Genomic DNA, 20,528 nt, shown 5'->3' with positions numbered 1-20,528 from the left:
AGCTCCCTCCTGACTTACTGACATCCACCCTGGGCAGCACAGGACAAACATCCCCACAAATCCCCATGTGGAGTGCACCCTCTAGAATGTTGTTAGAACATGCTCAGTGTAGTGAGTTGCAAAATAATGCGGCACTGGGGAAGGCACATGGGGATTCAATTCCTGCATCACACCCTTGATGCTATGCATCCCTTTTTCTCCAAGTCTGCTTTCTCTCTTCCTCCTTGATATGAGTCAGTCAGACCCCTTCTTTCCAAGCCCAAGAAAGCACCAGAAATTTGTCTTACAAGCATGGGAGAAAAGGTGGATTCTGAGTCTTCCTAAGAAAGGATCCCCCACTTAGGTTTATAATGGTCATTCAACATCACAATTGAGAATCTGGTCTCCTTATAGCCTTGAAAAACCCAGTGTGGCCCCTCCCCTAAGGAGCACAGACCAGCACCCAGAGGCAAACACTCCACTCCAGGCCCCTGCTGCTTGGGCTCAGCCACAGCCACTGTAAACAAGCAGTAGTCCTGGCAGTGTCTCGGCAGAGCTGATTCTACCACCCACCTGACTCCCACAATTAGCATTCTCACAGATGTGGAAGAATGATCAGGCCTCCCCTGAACTCCAGAGAAATGTGTCAGCCCAGATGGTGGCCTTGGAGCCACACAAGCAAGCTTCTAACTGGAGAAAAACAGGCAGGAGAATTGAGATTGCTTTCAGGATAGCTTCCCCCCCCCCCCTTTGGTTTCAATTATTTTTGTATGTTCAATTAACTCTTGTTTTGTGATGGTGTGTTGGAGAAACCCTGCTGCTAAGGTTGTAGTCTGCCATGACTGGAAAGCTCAGAGCTCAGCATACAGTGGAGGGCTCCCTTTGTCAGTGAGGCTTCCTCTTCTCTGCTGGGGATCCCAGGATCCCCACACCATCTACCTGACAAATGTCATGTGGTCCTTAGGGAAATGACAGGTCCAGGTCCAGGTCCAGCTCCAACTCCCCCATTCAGCAAACACCTGGGATTCTGGGAAAGCCTCTCCATGTAAATGAGGCCATCTCAGGACCTCAGTCCTCCAGCTAGTGATTTTTGACCAAACAGGATATCCTTACCCACTCCCCAAAGTTCTTCTTCACCCCGAATAAAGCTGATCTGCCTCCCTGAAGCTGATCCTGGAAGGTCATTTCTGTCAGCGCTCACCGGCCACCAAATCCCCAGTTCCTCCCTTCTGCTCCTTTGTTCTTGAGGACCAGTAGCCAGCGACCCCAGGAACAAGGGAAAGCCACAATGGTAGTAGGTCTTGGTAATTAACTTGAAAAGATTTACAATGATTTAGGACAGTGGTTCTCAAGCTGCGGGTGAAATGACCCTTTTACGGGGTCCCCTAAGACCATCTGAAAACACAGATATTTACATTTACAGTTCATAAAAGTAGCAAAATTACAGTTATGAAGTAGCAATGACAATAATTTTGTGGTTAGGAGTCACCACAGCATGAGGAACTGTATTGAAGGGTCACAGCATTAAGAAGGCTGAGAACCAGTGGTCTAGGAGATACATCTCTGAGTACTTCTATGAGGACATTTCCAGAAGGGGTTAACAGAAAGAGGAAGACCTACTCTCATGGGGGAGACATCTTCCAGTGGACTCCCCAGACATAAAGAAGATCAGTGGGAAAGTGTGCAGCTGCCTACCTGCACTTCTTTCTGCATGAGCATAACTATTGCTGTTGTCTCCGTCTTCCATTCACACGAGACTCCAGCCTCTGTGACTTTGTAACATGGTCTCAACACCAGCAGCTCTCTGGGGAGGTCAGGCCTTCAGCACCAGACTGGGGCAGCTGAGACATCCCCCTTTGTAAACTGGGCAGTTGCCAGGTTCTCAGCTTCTCCAACATGTGCATAGCCACCGTCAGACTCTTTAGCCCCTATCCAGCCAACCAAGCCCCCTTCGGTATATATTTATGACCAATACATAATAATATACACACATGCATATTCTCAGTCTGATCCTCCAGAGAAGCCTGGCTAATAAATTATATCTCCTAAGTTATACCTATTTAGTAAAATCAGAAAATACAGCTAAGAGAGACAGAAAGGAAAAAGGAATCCTATCGTTTAGAGTTAATCATTGCATTTTTACTTTTGGCCTCCTAGATTTTTATTTATATTGCCACACAAACTACTGTAATAAAAATAAGCTCAGCTTGTATTTCATCATCATTATTATGACTACTTTTATATAGACATATATATATATATATATATATATATATATATATATATATATATATCTCCACACTTATAATTTTATAACATCCTCTTTAATGGCTATATTTTAATCCACCAAATGGGATGTACTACAAGTCACCAGCAACTCCCTATTGGCTTTCCCTGTTGCTTCCAGCACTGTTTTAAATATTATTGTAAAAGGCGTTTTGTAACAGACTAGCTTCAGGCATGGTATGATGCAAGCATTGAAGTGACATCACCAGGAATCGCCCTAATCTCCAAACTTCAAGTTTCCAGTGGACTCTTTTTATCTAGGCACCTGCAGCTCCTGCCCTAAAACACCATGACTGAACTAGTCTCAGAGGCATCCAGTTAAACTGGCTAAATGGATCTTGCCTCACTGATCTCTGTCTGCGGTCATAATCCAATTATCTAAGCCTCAAATACAAACCATCCCTGCTTCCTGGAGACAGGTTCAGCCTGGTCCAAACTACACGGGCAGAGAATTGTGGAGGAGGTTGGAGGTTAAGACACTGGAGAGGCTAAAGAACAAAGCTATTGCAACCACAGCTCCCCCAAAACACCACTCTCTTCTTTCGATGATTAAGCTAGATCCCCTCTATGAGTCGCTGAGATTTGAAAAGCCAAAGTTAATCACTGTCACTGAAACCAAGCAGCATGGCAGTAGAGGAAGAGGAGGAAGGGGAGAAAGAAAGAGAGGAAGGAGAGGGAGAATATGGAGAAGAGGAAGAGGAGGAAGAGGAAGTGGACGTCAACGATGATGAGGAGGAGGGGCAAGAAGAGGAAGAAGAAAAGGGAAAGGAGCATGAGGAAGAAGAGGAGAAAGAGGAAGAAGAAGGTTTTTTGCCATATCTATCACAGTCAACCTTCACAACCTCAACCAGAGGGGACCCAGCCAGACATCCCACTCTGTTATGACCATCCCCGCCTCTGTGTCAGCCGTTTATCATCTGTTCTATTTGTCAATTAGTTATGTAACACTGTTTCGTGCCCTAGATGTTTTCTTTTTTCTCTTTGATGGGTCCATGTGTGCTCAGATGATCTTCGCCCATTATCCTTCGCTCTCTTCTCCCTGCCGCCCTCCCACTGAGCCTCTTCCCAACAAGTCCCTTTCCTGCGTCTGTGTCTTTGTTTTGCTATGGCCTTTGTGACTCACTGGGTTTGACTAGGGCTGCTTTTTTGTGAGCACAGGTTATTTACTGGAACATGGGCAACTTAAAATAAAGTATGAAAATATAAATAGATAAAAATAAAAGTAAAATGAGAAAGAATACAAATTAATCAATCAGGCAGGAAATCTTCCCATCCCCAGTCTGTCTCTCTCCATTTCAGCCACTTCCATAGTATGTACTGCTCACACCAGCTCACAAGAGCCGATAGTTAAATAATGATAAATTTTTCAAGAATCTTTCTAAATCACTAGTAGATTGAAGATGGCTATGATGGGAATATTTACACTACAGAAATTGGCAAACAGTTCCTGGTGCATCACTAATTCTTTCTAAGGCTCATCCTGCACATGTCTGATGTTTTCAATTTCACAAATCCGCACGTGCCGCTCCCATCAGAGCCTGTGTGTTATAAAGCAAAATAAGCTGAATTATATTACAATGAAAATGGCTCCAAAGCTCAAAAAAAGAAGTACCAGGGCCAGCTTGGTAGGTAAAGGCACTTACCACCAATATGGATGACCTGACTTTGATCTCTGTTGCCAACATGATAGAAAGAAAGAAATGGAAGATTTCTACAATTTTTCCTCTAGCTTACACACATACACACACTGTACCACACACACACACACACACACACACACACACACACACACACTTTCTTAAAAAAAGGGGGGGGGGGACTGGAGAGATGGCTCAGAGGTTAAGAACACTGCCTGCTTTTCCAAAAGTCCTGAGTTCAATTCCCAGAAACCACATGGTGGCTCACAACCATCTGTCATGAGATCTGGTGCCCTCTTCTGGCCTGCAGGCAGGCATGCAGGCAGAACACTGTGAACACTGTAAACATAATAAATAAATCTCTTCAAAAAAAAAAAATGTACCAGCGGTAGGAGTCTGACGGCTACGGTCAGAAATGGCGCCTCGCAAGGGGAAGGAAAAGAAGGAAGAATAAGTCATCAGCCTTGGACCCCAAGTGGCTGAAGGAGAGAATGTATTGGTTCTGTCACATCTTTGCATCCTTCAACGATACCTTTGTCCATGTTACTGATCTTTCTGTCAAGGAAGCCATCTGCCGAGTGACTGGTGGAATGAAGGTAAAGGCTGACAGAGATGAGTCCTCTCCATATGCAGCCATGTTGGCTGCCCAGGATGTGGCCCGGAGGTGCAAGGGGCTGGGCATCACTGCCCTACACATCAAACTCCGGGCCACAGGAGGAAACAGGACCAAGACTCCTGGACCTGGAGCCCAGTCAGCCCTCAGAGCTCTTGCGCGCTCAGGGATGAAGATCGGGCGGATTGAGGATGTCACTCCCATTCCCTCTGACAGCACTCGAAGGAAGGGAGGTCGTTGTGGTCAGCGTCTGTGAACAGGACTTCTCAAGTTATTTTCTGTTCATAAATGATTTTGTATAAGCTAAAAAAAAAAAAAAAAAAAAAGTACCAGCGTGCATATATGAGAAACAGCCTCAGGCAACCAGAGGTGCTAAGATTTGAATATGTCCCGCAAATTTCCTGTGTTAGAAATTTACTCCCCAAAGTTCTATGTCGGTGGTATTTAAGATCTGAACCATTGGTGGGTCCCTAGGTTAATGCATTTATGGTTAATGAGTTATATTACAATGACAGTGTATTTATTATAAAAGTGTACTCTCTCTGGTGGTCTTGTCCCACATTTATACTGTCCTCCACTATGACATGGCACAGCAGGAAGGCCCTCTCTAGATGCTGAGCAAATGTCAGTCCTGCGCTCTTGGACTTGGGTTAAATAAACTTCGGGTCATTGTAAATCACCTACGATAGTGGATTGAATGTGAACTGTTCCTCCTAGGCTCCAACGTTTGGACACATGGTCCCCTGCTGGTGGTGCTATTGGAAAGGTTGGAGACTCTTTAGGGGGTGGAGCCTTGATGAAGAAAGTGGCTCACCTGAAAGTGGGCCTTGGAGGCTTCCTAGCCCAGCCCCACATGCTGCTCACACTCAGCTTCATGAGTTTGGATGTAATGTGACCAGTCAGCTTTCTGCTCCCGTTACCATAACTTCCCTGCCTGGTGTCATCATAGTGTCTTTCTCTCCATGAGGATGGGACTATAAGCCAAACTATAAACCAAAATAAGCCCTTTCTTCCTTAAATTGCTTTAAAAAAAAAAAATCACAGCAACAAGGAAGTAGGATGCTCAGAACCAGGTGATCAACAGTAGGGAGAGGCCAGAGGCATTCTTTGATTGGAGGGTTCTCTTGTTTTAATGGCCAGGAAAGGGCCTTTGATGATCTGATGAGCGAGGCCTGCAAAGCTGCCAGAGCCAGGCCTGTCTGTGCCGTGGGCTTTGATTTAGCGCTGGCGTCTGCACCCTCGGCTTCCTGTTGTTTCTCATGTGTCTTTTGATCTTACTGCAGGTCGGTCTCATTCCCAAGCTTCACGTGTGGAATGTGACTGGTGGCTCCGTGTCAGCCTGGATTATCTTTAGACTTCCCTTCACTTGGGGTATAGACTGTCCTCGGTGTAAATCTATCCCTTGCTCGAATCTTTGCTCAATCATCTGAGATGTCAATGTATTTCCATACCTCACCATGTCCCTTTAAATATGTCTGTGCAGAATCTACTCAGAACCCTATGAGAACTACAAGGCAAAGGCTTGGCATAAAGCTCAGCTGGCACAATGTTTGCCTGCCATGAGTGAGGCATTGGGTTCAAACCCCAGCCTCCCATAAAATAGGGCATGGCAGCCCACTTACGATATCCCAACGCTTAGAAGGACGAAGCAAGAACAGAACTTCAAGGTCACCTTCAGCCACATAGTAAGCTGGAGGCTGGCTTGTGGCACCTGAGACCTTGTCCCAAAACAAAATAGACCAGAACAGAACAAGCAAACAAACCTAGAAGGCAGGTAATAGTAAGGCCATTTGACAGGTAGGGAAATGAACACCCGGACATTTTACTCAGGCTCTTATAAGTACTTAATGATAAAGCAAGGACTGGAACTCAGCACTCTAGATGCCTCATTCATTATTCATTGATTCATTTGCTCAGTGATATTTAATAATGTGCTTTAGTGGCTGTTAGTCCTTGGCTAATAAGATGTCAGTTGGCTTTATTACAACAGCCTGACTCCTAACTGCTGAGAAAAAAAAATATATGTGTATGGATATTTGTTAATATATATTAAAGCATCACACATATTCCATAAATATATATAATTGTTATATGTCAGAGGAAGAAAGAAACTCAGTCTTTGGCCCTGTGTGGAAAGAACTGCAACTCCTCTCACAGAGCTTATGACTATTTCACATGCCAGAGAACTTTCTCTGCAATCCACAGGCAAACCGAAGCAACAGCGGGCAGGAATGCCATGGCAGTGCCAGGGTCCCCTAAATCCTGAGCCTGTGTAAATATCCGAGGGGTTTTTATAGCACCTTGACTACCAGCAAAAGAAAGCAACTGTGACAACCTCGGAATCAAAGCAAACTTGAATGCCCAGGGCAGGTCCAGGATACAGAGAACAGGTACTCCTGCCACACATGGAGACTCTGAACACTTTCAATGATGGTTTCACAGAACCTGGGACCAAGTTCCAGAGAACTGGTTCATGTGTGTTCCCACAGGGAATAGAAATGCTTGGGTCTAGAACAAAACTGGGACGCTGTCCTTCAGGAGAGAACCCAGCATCACTCATGACAAGAGCCATTAACATTGCTATGTTCTCAGAACCCACAGATAGTAGACAGCAAACACTATCTTTCCCAAACAGTAGCCTTTAAAAGGGCTTGTAGGCCTAGGCTACATGATTGGTATTTTCCAATCTTACAGAACAGGTTTCAGAAAAGTTAACCGCGGGCCTTTGCCAAATTCTCTTTCCTTTTCTCTTTTCTTAAAAGACTTCAATTCAAAATATCCACCAGGCTACAAAAATGTACACGTATTTGCAGAGTCCTTATGTCTTGCCCAGATCACTGAAATAAGCATCTGTCGATCTCCTGGCTCACATTCTTTTCTCCCAATAGCCTTTTCTCTATGCCCCAGCGATAGTGGCCCTTGCTGTTTATACATGAAAGAAGCTGGAGAGGTCATTCAGGGGTTAAGACTGATTACCACTCTTGTACAGGACCCAAGTTTAGTTCCCTGCACCTACATCAGACAGCCCACAACTTTTATAATTCCAGCTCCAGGAGATCTGATAAGCTCTGCAGACACCTGCACTCACATGCACATATTCATACACAGCCACACATACACGACTTAAAATAAAGTAAATCGTAAACACACACATCAAAGTACTGTATCAGTCTGGTGCTCCAAGCCTTCCTAAATCAATGCTTCGGTGATCTGACCCTTAGACTCCGCTTCTACCTCATCTGCTGTCATCCTTTGTGGATGTCTGCAGGTGGACATTGTCACTTAGTGACAGAGCCTCCCCTTAAGGCCTTTGCATATGCTGCTTGGAGCTTACCCCATAGATATCCAAATATCCCTGTCCCTCTCCAACAGAGACCACTCTACCTCCATGAGTTAAATTGTATGTCCTAAGGCTCTCTGAAGTCCTACTTACGGAAAAACTAATGTGCAAACACAGACTTGGTGGAAGATAGACCGAGATGATACTAACAATTAGCTCAAGATGAGACAAGGTCATTTGAACTAATTGATTGTTATGGCATTTAGCAATATTTATAATATTATATATGTATTTATTTGCTCATAGGCCAACTTCGTCATTAAAATGCACTGCCTGGACAACAAGACCTCTGTTTCATTCATTCCTGTATTTCAGAACCTAGTATGGCGCCAGGTTCACAATAGGCCTTCAGAACAGGCCCTTCCAATGACTGAATGGTCAAACGGGCCCTTGTTACCTGCTCAGCAATGTGTTTGGAGATTTAAAAAAATATTGTAAAACATTTAGAAGACTATACAATTCCAAACTGTATGGCACCGATCACAGCTCTAAATGATCATCAACAGTTCTCACTGGATTTAGATAAAGGACAGAGAAACATGGCTACCTCAAAGGTGATGGTCTAGGAGGATGAGATTTGGGCAGCAATTCATATGGCAGGTGGGTTTTAAGTGAGAAGGGGGAAGGAGAAAGTCTTCTCAGGTCATTAAACATGTAAATCAATGGGAACCACATCCCTGAACTTGTGCCTCTCTACACACTTTCCCTGCAGTTCAACTTGGGCATGTGTTGCTGGGTTTGAAGTGCCTGTTCAACCTTAGGTCGGGAAAGCTGAACCCAGAGCTTCATCTTGAGATCGAGAACTGGAAATCTCCCACAGGAAGTTAATACTTGCCATGAACGTGATCCAAGAAGCCTTAGCTTCCTTAGACCTCAGCCTAGTGCCCTCCGGCTTTGGTGCTTTTAGGCGAAAGATGGTGTTCACAATGAGAGCCCACATGTTCCCTCTCTCAAGGTCAACTGAGCAGCCACATTGCTAGAGTGGGTAGATCCAGACGGCTTCCTGAGGTGTATACACAGTGTCTCCCCAAGGCCCAGGCACCAGAGGCTGGAGAGCAGCTGAACTCACATCTCAGACAGTTCTGGCTGGCTTATTTCTATGGTCCTTTCTATGGTCCAGCATCGTTATTAATGCCCCATTCACTCTCCAAATCACCCCAGTTCAAATGACAAATTAGTCATTCTGTAATTCCTTCAAATGACAAACTGCCCAAATAGCCAATTTCTTTAATGAGCCATTCCCCAAATGACCAATTTACATAATGTCATGTCCTTTAACTTTCTAGTTTTAGTCAGTTTTTATTTTATTTTCATAACACCACTTTGAAAATGTTTAAACAGTGACTGGGGAGCTAGGTCAGTCATTAAAATGCTTTCTGTGCAACCATGAGGCCCTGAGTTCAATTTAAAGACCCACACAAAGAAAAGCTATGAGTGGTGGCGTGTGGGCACGTGCTTGTAACACCAGTGCTAGGAGACAGAGCCAGGCAGATTCCTGAAGTTCACTGACCAAACAACCTACCCTACATTGTAATCTCTAGCCCAGTAGGAGCCACTATCTCAAAAGACAAGGTGTATAGTTCTTGAGAAAAAAATTTCCCAAAGTTGGCCTCTGGTCTCCGCATACATACCACCCACCCACAAAGGTACACACACACACATACACACACACACACACACACACACACACACACACACAAAGAAACTTAAAAAAAAAGTAGGGGGCTGGAAAGACGGCCCAGCAGTTTAGGGCACTGGCTGCTCTTCCATTGAAGAAACAACAAGAAAAATTACAAGTGCCCTAGAATTGAATGAAAATAAAGTTTGCTAGAATTTATGGAATGCAATAAAAAGCAGTCCTGGGAAGAAAAAATTTAGCTCTACATGCCTATTTCAAAAAACCAGGGAGAACTGAAATGAATGCCTTAGTGATCTACTTTAAAGCTTTGAAGGAACAAAGACCAACAACTCCCAAAAAAAAATGTAGATGACAAAAAAACAACCTAGTAATCCAAACCAGAGAAGAATTACCAAAGTTTAAAAAAAAAAAAAAAAAAGAATTACCAAAGTAGAAATAAAATAACCAATGAAATAGCTGGCTCTTTGAAAAGCCTAAGAAGATTGAGAAACCATTAGCCACACTAGCCAAAAGAGAGATGGCCCAAATTACTAAAATTAGAGATGAAAAATGAGCTACAACAAGATAGCTCAATGAAATCCAGAGAATTTTAAGGACAAATTTCTAAATCCTTTATTCCACCAAACTGGAAAATCCAAAAGAAATGGGTGAATGTCTTTTTTTATTAAACAATGTATTCAAATTACATCCCAATTGTTATCCCCTAACTTGCATCTTCCCATTTCCTCCTCCTTCCCTCTTTCACCCTATATGTCTTGATACATACAGAATACTAGAATTAAACCTTTGAGAAAAGGGTCAAAAATGTAAATCAAGCTGGTACTGACCTGGAAGTTTCATCCCTCCTAGCTATCTTTCATAGCCCTGGAAGGAGCTATGCCTGCTACCGGTGCTGTAAAGTGACCAAGTCCTCCCAAGCTGTGACATTTTCAAGCTACAATAATGGCCAGCCTGGCAAGATATGCCCAGTGGTGCAAAAGGGGCAAAATGTTATGAGAGTAACTGTGGTGGCTTGGATGAGAATGGCCCCCATAGGCTCATATATTTAACTACTTGGTCCCCAGTTGGTAGAACTGCTTGGGAAAGGTTAAGAGGTGTGGCCTTATTGGAGAAGATTTGCCACTGGGGGTGGGTTTCCCGTTATCTCCCTCTATCTATCTACCTATCTATCTATCTATCTATCTATCTATCTATCTGCCTCACACTTGTGGATCAGATGCAAACTCTCAGCTACTGCTCCAGCTCCATGCCTTTCTGCTGCTATGTTGCCAGCCATGATGGCCCTAGACCCTAACCCTCCAGAACTATGAGCCCTCAAGTTAAATGTTTTCTTCTACAAGTTGCCTTGGTCATAGTGTCTCTTCACAGCAAAAGAAAGTAACTAAGATAGCAGCCAACAACTTTATGTTTGGATTTTAGGCCTCTCTACCAAATGGAAGTCATGCCTGGCACCATTAACAGGGCCAAGAACCCATGGCTGAGTAGGCCATATGGCCTAAGAGAGAACTCCTACTATTATCATGCGACGTGAATATAATACTTAGTCACCTTCCATGTATTTATCTTTAAACACATAGATCAGTGCACCTCTCAGCCCCATCAGAGAAGTTTCTCCATGTAGGAGATGGCAGCAAACACAGAGACCCACAACTGGTCAGTGTGAAGAGAGTAGCAGACTTCAGAGTGCTCATCCCCAAGTGATCTGTATGAGATCATTTTCTCTCGTGGTCAAGGCACCAAGATGACAAGGAAGATTATGAGTGACAGACATAGTGGATGGTTACAGTGAAATTATGTTTTCTGGACATGACAGAGAAGTTGCACACATAAGCTCAAAGCAGCTGTGACAGAATGCACAAGACCCGTGGAAGACCAAGCCATACGAAATGCCAGCATGGTTAGGAAGGAGGTCACACAGTCCCATCCCTAGTGGAGTCGCTATAGGAAACTGACAGCTCCTGAGAAAAGCAGGTGTTGTTTTCTTTAGGGGTGTAGCCCCCGAGAAGCTACTCATGCTCCAGTGGGTAGCCCTACACTCACACGCATACTGGGAGCACTGGGTAGGCACAGTGTGTTCAGAAGAGGGACACATTAAATTGGGATGGAATAGCAGTAAGGGGAAATAGAAGAAAGATAATGAGGGATGGGTTTGATCAAGATACATTATGTATATATTATGTGGGTATATACATAAATCAAACAATAAAACAATTAAGAAATAAATTGATAAAAATAAAATTTTTAGAAAAGAAATGTAAACCTCTGAGTTTTTCTTTCTGTTGGAACCTCGATCTCTCCCTCCTCTGCCTCTAATTCTATCTCTCATCCTCCTGCTGGGCAGCAGGGAGCAGGGCAGAGAAAAACTAAACGTGTCCTCATGAATATATTCTCCTCATGAATATATTGTTTTATGAATATATTCTTTATAAATGGTGTCTTCTTGCATATATCCCTAAATGTGAAGAGTTTGTATGAATGCATTTTCCTTATGAAGGATAATAACAATAAAAAATGTATTCCTAACAATTCTTCCTCTTAGAATATGTACCTTTGTGGATATATTTTTCTCACAGTCCTCAGGACCCTCTCCTCGCCTCTCAGTTTCCCCTGTTTCCTGTCCCCCAGGCTATTAAGCCTGACTAGGAAAAAAAAAAAAAGCTGTCAAATAGCCCTCAAAATACCATTAAGAAATCAAAATGAAAGCCAAAACTAAGTAGTCCAGATGACATAAATCAGGTTAGGCGAATCAGTCCATGAGTGAATTGAGCCACAAAATGAAGCCTCTCTTGAGGAATTGACAGTTAATGACCTGACCATCCTAGCCTGTAGCTTTCCTAACCACCTCGCTTAAAACGGGACTTCATTACTCCACGCATAACCCCCAACACCCCCAAAACTCTCTAACCAATGAACTTACTTCTTCCACAGTTTTATCAAAACCAAAAATACATCCATATACACATATAATTTGCTCATTGCTATCCACTATCCCCATTTAGATTATCCACATAGGGATTGGGTATCATTGAACCCTTTCACCCGGCTTATTCAGCCCAATGCAATCCTGAGAATGAGCAGATGCTTAATATTTGTTGAAGACATAGTCAAGAATGAATGAATGAATGAATGAATGAATGAATGAATGAACACCCTCCTTAGGTTCAAAATGAAGAAAAACTGTATAGTGATCCCATAGTTCAAACTAACATCACTCCAAACTACATCGCCTTTCCAGTGGGGGGGAGGGGGGAAACAGAAGACTAGCAAACGAAAATTTAATTGGGTACATAAAAGAAGGAGAGTCTCAAGAAATAAGCAGCTGTAAGCCAATTTTTAATCAGATTGAACCTGTTTGAGCACCTCAAATCAGAATGCACTGAAGAAAACTTTATCCCAGATGATACGGCACTGCCCGTTTATACAGCACTGCTTGGGAGCAGATGGCGTTGAGTCAGGATTCTACAAAGACTTTAATGGGTCTTCTGTCAGCCCTTGGGCTATCATTAGCATAGGAAGCAAATGCTGCTGGACTGCCGATGGTGACTGCCTATTACCCACTTGGACATGACCTCATCTTCATGGCTCCATTTCCCATTCTTAGCACGTGCCGTCACAACCTTCTGGGAAATTCTGGCAAGAAAACATAAAATAAGAGCAAGAGCAGCTCACTCCAAGCACCGTGTTAATTATGAGTTGACTGGCAAGCCTCCTCATTCGAAATTCATCTCGAATCAGTCTTACACATTTGATTGAGTGTGACGTGGCTTCCCTTTCACCCATTTAACATCTCAAGCCAAAAGTTTATAGCAGTTGCATCGGAACAATTACACGAGGGGGAAACCCATTTTTAAAGACACATAATTTCATTGTGGATGTGCACTGGTTGTGAATTAGGTCTGTAGACTCATCTCATCTCTGGAGACACTTGCAATCATTATGGGAAACACAAGAGACACTTCACAGTGAGAGAATAACTTCTTTCCCATTTGGAAACAAATGATCCAATTCTAACAAACACGAGCATTTCACTCGCCCTCAGATAATTTACCTGGGGCCTGGAGAATGCAAATAAGTTCCTCATTTGTCTGCCATTTCCCATCACTGAGACCTAGCGGACAGCACACTTCCTCAGGAAAGGGTAGGAGACACAGAGACTGTAGAGTGATGGGTTCATTGTTCACCCTGAGAGCAAGAGTTCAACAGGCAGAGCAGGAATCTTGCACAGCCTCGCTTTCTTCCTCTCCACTCCGGACCTTCAGAAATTCCCCAACCCAAAGTTCCAGGAATCAAGTAACACCATTTCTAAAGCTTCCAAATATGTGATCATTAGTCCCTTTCTTCCTTTGATTCTAGAAGTCTGAGTTAATTTACTGAGTGAGAGGAACAGGTGAAATTATAAACATTTAAATAAAGCCTCCCTTGCCATAGCGTTGCTGCTGGATGATCGTTGAGAATGCCAATGTTTAGGTTTGGGTTTGTTTTTTGAAACAAGGTTTCTCTATATATCCCACATTGGCCTTGAACTCACTATGTACCCAGGCTTTTCTTAAACCCAATTTAATCCCCCTGCCACAGCCTCCTGAGTGGTGGGATTATAAACAAGAACCACATATTCAGTGAAATGCTGCTTTAACAGTATTGTTCAAAACCCCAGTTTAAAAAAAAAAAGAAAAACAGAACTGGAGAGATGGCTCAGTGCCCACACAGCAGCTCACATCTAGAACTCCAACTTGAGGGAACTCAATGCCTTCTGTTTGAAGGCACCAGGTATACACATGCAGAGATATAGATACAGGCAAAACACACACACACATACACACACACAAAATAAAAATAAATAAATTTTAAGAAAGTTGAAAGTTGGCTAAGTAGGTTTTTTAATTGAATAATGAAATGGAATATATCTGTGTGACTATTGATGATAATGTCTGCTTCAATGTATAAGTCTATGTATACAGAATCAAATAGAAAGATATCACTAGCTAACACGCATATAATGTCTACCAAGTGCTTTCACATACATCAACTCAGTCTCCATGATCATTCCATGAGGTAGACCTACTATTATGCCAGTTTTATAGTTGGAGGAATTGACACACAAAAAGCATATACAGTGTAGCCAAGGCTATCCTGCTAGCAAAGAGCAGTGATAGAATTCGGATGCGGGAAATCCAGGTTACACTCTATATTCATAATTACTGAAGTATCCTGTTTACATTTCTTACACTGGGTTTTATATTTGTGAAAAGTGGTGAATATAAATCTAAGGGGATTATATATAACATATATCCTATATTAGTTCCAATTTCAAATATTCAAACGGTGGTCACTCTACCAGAGCATATGAGATAATGTCTGACTCAGAAAATGTGGTCCTAATGTCAAATATTTTAGTGTCACTAACAACACTACCCTCGCCTCCAATCATAAACCAGAGATCTCCTGTCTTGATCATCTGTCCCTGGAATAGTGAGTATCACTTCTCACATAGAATAATCTCAAGCCCACAGAGCCAAGATTGATTAAACAACTATATTTGTTTATACTCTGGAAAAGCTATTGCACCATTTGCAATGAAATCTAAAGCTTTTCAGAAACTATTTAAGTCTTGGAGGGGGTGGAGTAGCTATGGAATTACATCATAAAATAACCATTGTGACATTTATTTTCCTTATCCTGGATTACAAAACTGTGCTAACTACGAGGAGATCACATAGTTCAAGAGAAACATCCAGTCATGATAGCTGACCTTCCCCCCCCCCCACCCCCCGCCAGACTTATGTAATTTGGGCAGACCATTTATTAACAACAGCTTATGTTAGTTGGACTTTTAGGATTTCACATTCGTGGGTTTGGCGCCCAACAGCCACTCCCTGAGGAAGGGCCGGGGGACTATCAAAGAGACAAATATCATGTGATTCTGCTCTCTGCTTGCCTCTTTTCCTTCCTGTCCATAGATTTTCCTTCTCCTGAAAAAGGAGAAGCACCCATGTGGGTCAGAACACAGAGAACTCCATCTCTGGTGAAAGGTGAGAACCATAACTCTTCACTCTTTCTCACTTCCCCTCAGGGGAAGCTTCTTCTTTACTATGTGTGGGCTCCATCCCACTGCGCACTCTCTCTTGGATCCCCTGGTGAAGCTCCAAGCTTCAGCCCCCAGCGTCTCAGAGCTGCATTGCTCCCAACAGATGGGCCTTCCTCTTCCACCTTCAGACTAAGCTAGAGACACTTCATCCAAACAGCCACAGAGACATAGATATCTACCAGTCCCCTAGCTGATGTCCTACCACACTCCCCTGCCATGGTCAGGCCCTCACCAGTGGCTGAACGTGCAGGAAAAATAAAAGCACAACTCCCTCACAGACTAAACCAGTTCAGCGACGTCGTCAATCAAATCTGCCCTCCAGCTCCTTTCAAGATGAAGCCTGTTGCGTGCAGCTGGAACTACACCTCGGCTTGGCTTTTTCACCTTGCCTGTCTTCTCCCTCCACTGCTGTGCAGGCTTTCCCCTAAGAGCCTTTCCTTAATAAATCACTTGCAGCAGTCTGCCATCCTTCACATCTACCTCTAGAAACCTGACCTAAACTCTCACACCCCCACCACGCCCTTCATTGCAGGCCTAAGCCGATTTGAAAAGAATAAGCTCACCAAATTTTCTCTCTAGTATGCTTAGCACATTCTTCAGACGCAACTAGGTTAAGGCGGGGCCAACTCTACACCCAGTCTGGCCATCTTAAAGTCAAAGATGAGAAGACAGACACCTCGTGGAAGTCCTCTGGTCTCGGACGGATTCTCGGCTTCCACCAGGGACATTCTCTGTGGAAGTCGGTACTCATTGGGCAGCCAAGGATACATCATGGTTCTGATATCCATTCAGTTACCACTGGCAAACAGCCCTCTTGGCTGGAAAACTTAAAGGAAGAGTGGCAAATAGATACAGGTATTTCAGGTTAGATACAGGCCCTATAACTCTCATAAGTACAACAAGATCTCACAACTATGCTGCAGGCTTTCAGACCATCGAAGCCATCCCTTCTTGTTAAAAAGCCAGAAGAGACCTCTGAGCTTTGTCTCCCAACACTTAGAAAAGGTATTTGTGGTAGCCTTAGGTTTCTGTAACATATACCTGGGCAATATCAATTAATGAAGAGAAAAGAGTTATCTTGGATGACAGTTTTGGAAGTTTCGATAATTGTCTGGCTTGTTGCTTTGGGGCCTACATAAAGCAGCACTTCACAGTGGAAGTCCACACTTCAATATCCACGAGGCGAAGAGAGAGGGATTGGGAAGGGCTGTGTTCAATAGCTCCTTCCAGTGCATGATTTCACTGACCTACTTCCCTATAATTAGGCCCCACCCCTTGAAGCTCCACCATCTCCCAATAGCACCGTGGTTTGGAGACCAAGCCTTTAACACATGGGCCCATTGGGACACTTCAGATCCAAACTATAGCAGCAATGAAGCCAAAAAACAGGCACTTTCCCAAGCTCATACCACTGACAGTAAATCTTTTCATAAATCTCAGTCCATTGACTTGGAATTGGGGGTGTGGACCACAGAACCAGCCTACAGGCAGAGAAGAAGCAAAGAGTCCAGCACTGTCATTTCAAATCTGGCCTCTGAGCATCTCTGGTTATCCCCAGACTTGGTGGGAATTGATTGGCTTGAACTTTTTGCCCTCTAAGCCACCAAGATGAACACTATGAAGTGTAAAGTGACTTTTACCATGTGTCCAGAGGACACCTAATCAATACAGTGAATTATACTTACACCTAGACCTAGCATGGCATCTGCCTCACCTGAAGCCACTGGATCACCACTTTAGTTGAGTCACTGGACCAAAAACTCACATGGCACATTCATCTATGACTGTAAAGACTCATTTTATTTATCATGTTACCAAAAATAATGGGATATGTAAATGAATGTTCATAAATACATGTATATATTAAGCATACTTTTATATTAAGTCACATTATTTATAAATGCCTAAAGAATCATTTAGCTAGCTAGGCATGGTGGTGCGTAACTGTAATCCTAGCATTCAGGGAGGCAGAGGCAGGTGGATCGCCATGAGTTTGAGGACAGCCTGGTCTACAAAGCGAGTCCAGGACAGCCAAGGCTACACAGACAAACCCTGTCTCGAAAAACCAAAATAAGGACAAGATGGCGGCACACTGTACGGACCTTGTCTAGAAGGCAGAGCAGCTGAGGTTGGGAAATAACCTAAAGGGAACAAATCAGGAGCACCAAGCTCCCCACTCATTGCAGCTGGGCAACTCGCAGTTCGGAAGGCACAAACTTTGAACCCTGCACTCCTCTGAATATGGGAAAGAGCACGCACCCTCTGAGGAACAAAGGGTCCACTGTGGTGGCTGCAGCAGTGGGGGAAGTGGTGGGTGGTGGCTCAGCACAACAAAATAAGTAAGCAAGGAAATGGGGCACTATCCAAAACAGACTTGGGGACTCCTCAGTCTAAACAAGTGAGGAGGATAAAAAGAAGCCCCTCACGCCCACCCCTATCCCCCATGCCCACCGTGGCTGGACTTCCACTGGGCTTGGAAACCAGAAGCTCCAAGCATACTGCACTCTTTTGAGTACTGGAACAGTGTAGGCCCCCTGTGGAACAAAGGTTTAACACAGTGGAAGCCACACAGCATCTGGCATCCAAGCCGCTGTTCTACACTGTGGCTGATTCCTCTGAGGAGAACAAGGAGCCAGAGGAACCCTACAAAATCACAGATCCTAGGTGGCAGAGCTTGGATGAATATAGATACAGGAAGACAGTGTCTGCCAAGCCAGTATATGAAGCAGCTGCTTTCCAAAGGTACTTACCCCCATGACTGCCAGATTAGGAATCCCAAACCCTCTCAGAAGATGCCTAAAGGAAAGAGTAAGAAGACAAATAACAAAAGCCAAGACAACACACCTCCACCAGAAAGCCCAGACATCAATAGATACCCTAATACAGCTGAATCTCAGGAAAATGACCTCAAAACTATGCTTATACAGTTACTTGAGAATTTTAAATAGGAAATGACTAGATCCTTCCAATAATTTCAGGAAAATACAAACAAACAAATAGAGGCCATCCAGGAGAAACAAAAAACCACAAAACAGGTGAAGGAAAAGAGTAAGACAGTTTAAGACAGGAAAACAGAATTAGATACCATTAAAAAATCTCAAATTGAGAAAACCCTCAAAATGGAACAATTAAAGAAGGAAGACAACAGACAAATATAACCAACAGAATCCAACATATGGAGGAGAGAATCTCAGGGGCTGAAGATACAACAGAAGAAATTGATACCTCTCTCAAAGAAAATATTAAAACAGAAAAATTTATGACACAAAGCATCCAAAATATCAAGGACACCATGAGAAGCCTAACTTCAGGATTATAGGAGTAGATGAAAAGGAGGATTCAAAGTCCCAAGGACCAGAAAATGTTTTCAAGAAAATCATAGAATAAAATTTCCCCAACCTAAAGTAAGAGATACCCTTGAATATACAAGAGGCTTACAGAACACCAAATAGGCTAGACCAGAAAAGAAATTCCTCCCACCATATAATAATCAAAACACTATATCTGGAGAACAAAGAAGAGATATTAAAAGCACAATGGATGAGTACTTTTAGGTTGAAGTCCTTTGCCCGTGGTGGTCAGGAAACTATTCCCTGAGAGAGGCAACCACCCTGGTTTGGGCTCCTAAAGACTTTACTTCACACCCTGGGTTCCCCACTGGGTCAGCCCCCCTTGATGAGGAGGCCCGATGGCACTCAAGGGAAGGACAGCAGGCCACCAAGAAGAGACTTTATACTCTATGAGCATATACAGGAGGAGGAGGTCCCCCTCAGTCACAGTCATAGGGGAGGGGAATAGGGTGAAAGTGGGAGGGAGGGAGGAAGGAATGGGAGGATAGAAGGGATGGGATAACAATTGATATGTAATATGAATGAATTAATAAATAAATAAATGTTTTTTAAAAGCACAATGGAAAAAGCCCAAGTAACATATAAAGGCAGACCCATCAGAATTATACCTGACTTTTCAACAAAGACCATGAAAGCCAGAAGGGCCTGAGCTGAGGTCATCCAGACACTAAGAGACCAGAAATGCCAACCCAGACTACTATATCCAGCAATACTTACTATTACCATACATGGAGAAAACAAGATATTCCATGACAAAACCCAATTTAAACAATATTTACACACCAGCCAAGATCTACAGAAGATAGTAGGAGGAAAACTCCATCATAATGAGGTCAACCACACCCAACAGCAAAACCAAAACAGACATTGCCACACACAAGCACCACCAACTCCACAATAAAAGGATCCAATAACCATTGGTCACTAATATCTCTCAACATCAATGGCCTCATCTCTCCAGTAAAAAGACAAAGACTAAAAAAAAAAAAAAAAAAATTAGATGCAAAAACAAGGTCCATCATTCTGTTTCATTCAAGAAACACATCTCAGCAACAAAGATAGACATTACCTGAGAGTAAAGAGCTAGAAAAAGATTTTCCAAGCAAATGGATCCAGGAAGCAAGCAGAAGTAGCTACTCTAATATCTGATAAAGTAGAAAGAAGAAATAGCCATTCTAATAACTGATAAAGTAGACCTTCAATTAAAATTGATCAAGAAAGATGGAGAAGGACACTTCATTCTCAAAGGAAAAATCCACCAAGGGGACACTACTATCCTGAATATCTATGCCCCAAATACTAGGGCACCCATATTTGTAAAAGAAATACTTTTAAAGTTTAAATCAAACATTAATCCCAACACAATAATAATGAAAGACCTCAACATCCCATTCTGACCAATGGACATATTTTCAAGGCAGAAACTAAATAGAGAAATAATCAAGCTAACAGATGTCATGAATCAAATGAACCTAATAGATATCCACAGAACTTTTCACTCAAACAAAAAAGAATATACCTTCTTCTCTGCATGGAACCTTCTCCAAAATTGACCATATTAATTGGTCACAAAACAAGCCTTGACAGCTACAAAAAATT

The 20,528-nt window shown here is 43.0% G+C and overlaps 1 long non-coding RNA gene and 1 pseudogene across 1 annotated transcript in view; one reads left to right on the top strand and one right to left on the bottom strand.

The window, feature by feature from the left end:
• LOC127212431 (uncharacterized) overlaps positions 1-20,528 on the bottom strand; it is a 203,151-nt gene that overhangs the window by 68,223 nt on the left and 114,400 nt on the right. The window lies entirely within an intron of this gene.
• Positions 4,318-4,780, top strand: LOC127212429 (40S ribosomal protein S14-like; annotated as a pseudogene).

This window comes from Acomys russatus, chromosome 30 (assembly GCF_903995435.1).
Source record: "Acomys russatus chromosome 30, mAcoRus1.1, whole genome shotgun sequence".
NCBI lineage: Eukaryota > Metazoa > Chordata > Mammalia > Rodentia > Muridae > Acomys > Acomys russatus.
This window is presented reverse-complemented; position numbering and strand designations above follow the sequence as displayed.